Below are 8,462 nucleotides of genomic sequence, written 5' to 3'. Positions count from 1 at the left end.
AGCACTGAACAAGGAGAATCATCCAAGACTATAGAAGAAAGGAGTAACAAAGGTAAGAACACTAAACCTACTTGTCATTTCTATGGTAAAAAGGGACATACCTCTAATGTATGCAGGAGAAAGGATGGCCATCAACATGATAAGCTTAAGAATGCAAGCTACTGTCATAAGTACAAGAAGCAAGGACATCAAGCACATGAATGCAGGACTAGAACTATCAAAACACCAAGATTTGAGGGCCACAATTGCAAGAAGTATGGACATAGAGCATTTGAATGCGGATCAAATCCTATGTGGACACCTAATCAGCCTACAAGGAGAAACAACCATGCACACCACTACAATTGGGATTAAAATACTAGGTATAGTTGTCACTACTATTAGGAATATGGACACATTCTTGAAAAAATTCTTAAGGACACATTTTAGAGGGAACTAAAGCAGGTGGTTAAGCCAAACCACATGTTTTAGTTTCTTGAAGACTAGTCATATCAGCAGGAATTTCCTAACAAAGTCAAAGGCACCCAAGTTATAAGTCAACAAAGGAAAAAAAAAATAGATGTTGAATAAATCAGAAGGCAAATGAACAAGACTTGGAAGAAGAAAGATGAGTGCAGCACATCAAATGGAGGGATTACTTCACCCAAAAGGTCAAGTGATCACACCTCATCCAACTAAGCATGAATAGGTATATGGGATTGATATATATAGTTATATCATACATCACTCCCAAGACAAAGAGGTACTACAAAGAAGAAATCAGCATGAGCAAAGATGCCAAGTCAAATTTTGAATTACTACTAAATTATCCTTAGATGTCAAGTTAAGCTCCAGTGCATGCTGAGTTGCTAATAGCAATCGAGTTGATGGTTGATGCCAAGTTGAGAAATGTCAATAGAAGCTAAGTGAAGTGGAAATCTAGTGGAAGCTGAGTGAATGAAAATTCAATGGAAGCCGAGTCATGTTGAAACCTTCAAGTGTCGAGTTCACAGCTATATGTACTAAACATTTAATGCTAGGTTTTGAAAGGTATAAGGCCAAATTTTGATCATTTTTACACCATTTGAACACAAAAAAAAGATGAGAAGAGTGCAGAAGCAATCAAAGAGCAACATTGAAGCCATTTGCATTGATTTCAACAGCAATTCAACATAAGTTTCGTCGATCTAAGGTATTTATCAAGTGCCAAGCTACGCAGTGTTGAAGTTTCTTTATATTGAAACCCTAGTTCGGGATAATAACTTCTAGTTCTAAGAACCCCAAGGGAAAGGAATTTCATGAGTTCTAGCTAGTTAGTAATGAGGTAAAATAACCCAAGTTTAGACCAATCCCTAAAGTTGCCTATAAAAATGATCCTATAGGCGCATTGTCCATAATTCCACCCAAAGTTGTCATGGTGCAAGATGTAAGGAAGTGCTACAACTACAAAATTGGAGTAGTAGGAAACCTTGAAATTTTTCAAGCCTATGACAAGTTGTGTGATAAAAAAATTCTGAAGGATGAGTTTTAGATAGCTGAGAAGAAGGGTTTGACCCATGCCCTAGTTTACCCTACAGGTTTTAAAATAGAATGGATATGAATTGTCTTAAGAAAGATTCACAATGGATGTTTATGGTTGGAAATAGGACCAGTTAAGATTACCAAGAGGATAGTACATAGGGTTATGAGTTTCCCAACCCTAGATTGGCCTAAGACCCTGTGCAGTGATTCTTTAGAAGTTATTGAAAGGAATACAGGGGCTAAATGGAATAAAATGGGTATGACAATTGATACTGTAATAGATCCCTTCTAGATTTTGTAGTGAGAGTGATTTCTCACAAATTCTATCAATCCAATAGATTGAACAGTGTACCATGTATAGTCATTGATGTAGCTTACAAGCTTGTGAAAAAAGATCATACATATGATCTACCAGAACTAATGCTTCAACAGATAAATGAGAACCTAGGAGCAATAAGAAGACCAAAAGGTACTCAATGCAAGTTTGGTCTAGTTCTTGTCTTCATATTTTTCTATGTTATGGAAGAGTTTCCTTCTATTAGAAAGGTAAACTAGAATCCAAACAAATCTTCAATCACATAAATCAATGAGTAAGTTGATTAGATGGGTGACAACTTTGAAGCCCAAATGACAAGTTATTTTGAGGATTTTAAGAATCCATGAAGCAAAAGGTTAGAATACCAGTTTCCCTAGTGGAAAAATGTATCAATGACATATGATTTTTGGTTGACATTGACTATACCTATATCTAGGTAGCAATTCCAAGGGTGAGATGGCTAAGGCCATTAGGTTATGAACTTGATGTGGATGAAGCCTCAGCAGCAATCACAGCATTGCTTGCAGAAGAGATTGATAAGGAGGCTCCTCATTTTGGAACATATGATGTTGTGTGTTCCAAGGTTGATATGGAACTTAAAACAACCTCCACCCTGAAGAAGAAAGATAAACTAGTGAAGAAGATAAAGAAGAAATTCGGTGCAAATATTGAAGGGGAAGCAAGTGTTGAAGAGGAAGAAGAAGAAGAAGTGAGAGTAAAGAAGAAGAATAAGGGCAAGGCCTAATGGAATTGACCCAAGGCTTAGGAGAAGACAAGGAGGAAAGTGTTGAGGGAGAAGAAGCCAAGGAAGCACTTACACAAGCTGAGTCTAAGAAGAAAAAGGCTAAAATTCAGCCTCCAACCCAGCTTAAAGCAAAGAAGGCTACAAGAATGACACAAGCTAAACCATAGGCACCAATAACAAGGGCTACCACTAGGGCATCTTCACAAAAGGCCAAGGAGGAAAAAAAATAGAAGAAGGCCACTAAACAAATTAGTGAAGTGTAGAAGAAAAGAAGAAAATATCTTGCACCACTAGATTCTGATGAGGAGAGAACATAATTGGAAGATATCAGCCAATTCAGAGTGGTAAGTCATCCTTCCAAATTTGCTATAAATAAAATTTGTGAAAATATTAAGAATGTAAATTTGACTGATTTAAAAAGCCTTGATTTCAATAAGCTAAGTAGAGAAGAGAAAAATAAAATAGAGGAATCAGTATATGCCATGATGGCTAAATTTAAGAATACACTTGTAGAGCTAGACAATACCATGCCTAGGGAATTATAAGAGATAATTGAAAATAAATGGCGTTATTGTCTGAAAATGGAAAAGGAGATCAGAGAATCTACCTTAGCACAAGTGATGCCTAACCTAACAAGAGGTCAAATTAATAAGTCTACTAAGAAACATGGTGGAAAATTTGCACCAAAATATAGAGCCTTCAACATTCTACAAAATAAGATTGAGGATGTATTGAATAAGTCCACACAATTATGGAAGACAACCTACAAGATAACTGATGACAAGGATGAAGAAGCAAATAAGGTAGAGGCCAGTCCCAAGGAGAAGATAGAGGAAAAGAAAGTGGAAGAGAAGCAAGAAGAAGAGAAGGAGGAAGAGAAAGGAGAAGAAGAAAAGGAAAATGAGGAGGATAAAGAAAAAGGAGAGGAGGAAACACAAAAGGGAGAAGACATGGCAACAGCTGAGCAGTAGCAGCAAGAGGAATAGAGTGTGCAAGACACACAAATGCCACCTCCTAGCCCTCCTCATATAACCATCACACCTGCAGACACGATAACTATCAAGGATGTTCCTGACACTTTTTTTTAGAACATCAATCCCCTAACTACAAAGGATCTCTCCAAGATCCTTCACCAATAAACTTTGCAAGCATAGTTTTACACAAATCTAGTATTGGTGAGTGTAGATGAGCTACAGAAGGTAGTAGCAGAACCAAAAAGAGAAAAGGTGAAACCACAAGAACCACCTTTCATCTATATAGCTACTAACACTCAAATTTTCATGCTTCCACCACCATCTCCAACAATTGCAATAGTAGCAAGTGACACCATTCAGAAGTCAAGTACAGAAGAAGGGAAGTCTAATGAGAAGGAGGATACATCAAAAGAAGAGGAGTAGGCTGCTATTCAGACATTGGTAGAGCTACAAAAACTAGGCACTCCTACAAAAACCCTTCAAAAGTCAAGCATTGAAGCCATACCTTTACAAATAGCCACACCAAGCTCGAGCTCAACCAAGGTGTCCAGGGTACTTCACTATGGAGATCTTGAGCTAGATGAAGAGATAGTAATCCCTTCTTATGACTCAAAGACTAGCACCATGGAGTAGATCATAGAAATGCAAGATGCATTAATAGAAGGAGAAGACAAGAAATACTCAAAAAAGAGTATAAACATAAGAAAACACTGCATGAGATTAAGGACATCTTTATGTATGCCTTTAGCTTGCATTCACTAGATGAGTCAAAGCCTATAATGGAACAATTATCAGACATTATTGACCAGGTGACAAGTGAAGACCAAGATACAAATGTCAAACTTATGGAATGGTCTGAAAGGAAGTTTCAAGGGAAGGTGAATGAGAAAATATCCAGTGGTAGAGCACTTGCACAAGTTGAATTGGCCAGGCAGATTGAAAAGGTCAAAACTATACTTGAGAACATTTTCTCATTGTACAAAAAGTTGTGTGATTTTTCCAACTTCACAAAAGAGACAGGCAAGAGGATAATGAGCTTGGAGAGAAATCTTAATATTTCTAGCATTCAATTACCAAGAGATCTAGCTCAAAGTGAGAACCATTCTACCCAATCACTTCACACTCAAAGAGAGTTAGTTGCACTTATAAGTGAAGAGGCCAATATAAATTCCAAATTGATGTAGATATAGTCCTCCATTACCCCACATTTTGAGGTCCTCCACAAAGAACAAGTCTATGCTGAAAATGTTCTAAAGAAAGATCCTAATCTTTCTACACTTGATGGGCTTGTACATCTTGCTGCAGAGATTGCCATCCAACATAATTCACTTGAAATTGCCTAGGAGAATTAGGATGCGGCTCTTAAAATGATAATGGAAGTAAACAGTACATTTTTGGATAAATATGGTATTACTCCTTAGAACCCTCTAACATAAGTGTCAAAAAGGGGGAGAAATAACATTAAGGGAGATAGATATAATGTTTAGGGGGAGAAATAATAAGATATAACTAAGGGGGAGAATACTAAGCATTTTGATTACATTCTTTCATTCATTCTTTTGAAGAATAAATGGGAAAAGATTATAGATAGCCAAAAGACAAAACAGCTCAGCACATAGATACAGATTACAGAAATAGGGCAAAAGGCAAAAGAGTATCAAGTACATTCAGCATAGAATTGTGGTTACAAGAATAGACAAGCCACAATCAGTTCAAGGGGAGTTATAAGGTATTTTGAACAAATTTTGAAATTTTGTACATATGCAAAGCAGATTGGATAGGGTACTCATAAGGTTAGATCAATAATGTCTAATTAAGTGTTTTTGGCACTCATGTCAAAGGGGGAGATTGTTGGTCTTAGTTTGGTTTTGACATTTGAGTGTCAACACACTTAACCACTTTCTACATTGAAGCCAATTACACTATGTATGTTGAGCTACAGTATGTGCTGAGCCAGAATTCTAACATGTGTCGAGTGAATTCAGGTGCCAAGCATTATACAGGTGTTGAGTCAAAGTTGATGCCAAGCAAGTCAGAATGCAACATGTGTCGAGTGAGCCAAAACTATGCATGTTCTGAGCAAGACATAATGTAATAGGTGTCGAGCATACTAGGATCAAACATGTGTTGAGCATTAGTAGTCCAGTATGTGCCGAGTAACACAGACTCAACATATAAGTTTGTGCCTTCACAAACTCAGATGTAAACCATTTTTTTGAGCTAACATAGAAGGGTTTCAAAGGATAATAAGGATAAGAATGAATCTTTTATATTTCCTATGCAATTAGCATGCAGCCAATCAGAAAAATGCAAAAGGCATGCAACCAATGAGAAAAGTGCAAGAAATGAGCGAGAATTCAAGATTCAATATGGATCATAGATCCATACCTAACCCTAAGTCTATGAAGTATTTATAAGAAAGCTTAGACCCCATGATTTTATGTAGCTAAATAGAAGAAAAGGAAGTTGCCAAGTAGATAGCAAAATTGCAGAATAGGGCAAACAACAGAGGCATCAAAGACTTAGTGAATTAAGCAGCAAATACACATCCATTTGATCAAAACAAAACAAGGGTTATGAATAGATATTAGATCAAGCAAGGGTCACATCAAAATGAGCAAATCAAGTGCCTAAAATTAGCAATTGAGGGTTGTAAGCAATCAGATCAAAGATTTCTAATACTCTTTAGCAGTTGTATTGGATAGTGAAAATCCTATGATGATAGGTTAGCTTAACAACTATTTTGTAGATCCTTTGAAGAGGTGATTAAATCCTTTAACAGGGTGACACTTCATGTAAAGTGTTTGTAAATCCTTTAACCAGGTCACTTTTGACATAGTGTTTATAAACCCTCTAACAAGGCAGGCCTTTCACAGGGAAGACCATCAGAATTGGTCGAACAATTATTGTTGCAGTGATTTTGTGGGTATCATCTCCACCCCAATTTTACCTTCTTATTCCTAGAGGGTTTCTGGGTTACCAAAATTCATGTGTCATGTGTTTACTTGCATGTGTTTACTTTATGTTTATTTGATATGTTTGCATGCATGCAGTTTACTTTCAATTATTTAATTTAAAGGATTTGAAAAGATTAAAGTGTGGTACTTTTGATTCATCCTCACTCTCAGAAGTACTCTTCCCATTTGAATATTCCAACAGACCTATCATGAATGTTTGGATTAACAAAGAAGAAAACTCAGAGATCAATCATAGGCTAGGCATTTCATCAAATTAAAAAAGGATTGGATCAAAAGGCCTTTCAAGTTGGATCCAATTCCTCAAGTAGTAGTCTTCCACACTCAAACTCGCCTAGCTAGAGGTCGAGGAGCTAAGCTCACAGTACCTACTTTTATAACTTAGTCCCTAGTGAGGCTAGAAATAGTGCACCAACTTGATAGAGAAGTTGGATATTATAGGGCTCACAAGGGTAAATGCAAGAGGAAGAGGAATTCTACTCAATGAGCCAAGCTAGAAGAGGAAGCAACTCAAGTACCTCCACAACTAGGGGCAAAAAATGTATAAGGGTTGGTGAATGATGAAGCTATATAGACCTAGGAAAACCCTAAACAAGGGCAAGGAGGAGTTCAAATAGAAGTAACAGAGGTGTCTCCACCTCAACAAGAGGTACAAATCTCCCCATCTACTATTAAAAGATGAAAGATTAAGACTCCATTCAAGAGGAGACAAAAGGTGATTAGGAGAGTGATTGCCTTCGATCAATATTGGAAGATATTGTGGAGGGAGAAGAAAAAGAGGATCGTGAGGATGAAGATGATAACCTTCCTTTGAACTAGAGGACTTTTCTTGCAAAATCCATAGAGTTGGAATGGAGAAGAAGCTCCACAGTTACACTACCATCTATTCGTAAGAAGCCTATTTAGTGTACTACATGAGAAGATAAGCTACAACAATGGATCGATGAGCAGGAGGGTGAAGGTACTGATGTCTTTTAGATGTCATATTTTGATTTTATGCCAATCGATACTGAGTTGGTGGGAGCCAAAATAAGGTACACTCCAACTAATCAACCTTAATAGGAGGATTAGATTCAGTTGCCACCTAAGACACAAGGACTTAAAGCAGCTCCACCATCACCCATTCATGTTACATTTTGTGTAGATAAAGGATCGGCTACCTCTCTTTCTCCAAACACTAAAGAAGAAAAAGTTCAAGAAGAACAAGAGGAAGAGCCACAACAAGTATATGTTGATGAAGTATTAGAGGAAGGGAAAATAAGTGAGCAACCTCAAAAAACTTTCCAAGATGAAGAGATGAGAATAGTGGATTCCACGGATAAAAAAATTCTTAGTGTGGATCCTTCAAAAAAGGAGAAGAATCCAAAGAGGAGGGATAAGGGGAAGAGCATAGTAGAGAAAACTCCTTCATCTTCAAAAGGAAAATCTCCAATGGAGCATATCCCAAGATGGATAAGGAAAGAGGTGATTAGAAACAAGAGGCAATAATTCAGTACTAAGGAAGAGGATAGGATAGAATTGATTAAACTTCTCAAGAAACCTGGGTCACGACCAAAGTGTGCACAGGCATTAGCCTTTATCATGAGTGATTAGAACCAGGATTTTTTTTCACATGTTTCCATCCCTCCTCTACATGCATATGTTGAGGAATTAACTCCAAGAAATTATTAGGCGAGGGAGGTTATGCTTGGGAAACCCACGTTGGACACTGCTAAATTGATGGTGACAACTAAAATTAAAGAAGTGTTTAGGAACTTAGAACAGGATGAGGTGGAATTGATAACACTTTGAAAATAGAATGAGATCCTAAAAGGATATCTAAGAAAAGTGGTTGGTCTTTTAGATCCTATAAATCCTGAGTAGACCTTGAATGTGACATTGGAGAAAAGGGATAAGGATACATTACAACTTGATCGATTTTTGAGAGCTTGTTAGCAGTGGCAAGAATGTTT

Source organism: Cupressus sempervirens, chromosome 4 (assembly GCF_028749045.1).
Source record: "Cupressus sempervirens isolate cs-2001-9-10 chromosome 4, ASM2874904v1, whole genome shotgun sequence".
In the NCBI taxonomy this organism is placed as follows: Eukaryota; Viridiplantae; Streptophyta; class Pinopsida; order Cupressales; family Cupressaceae; genus Cupressus; species Cupressus sempervirens.
This window is presented reverse-complemented; position numbering follows the sequence as displayed.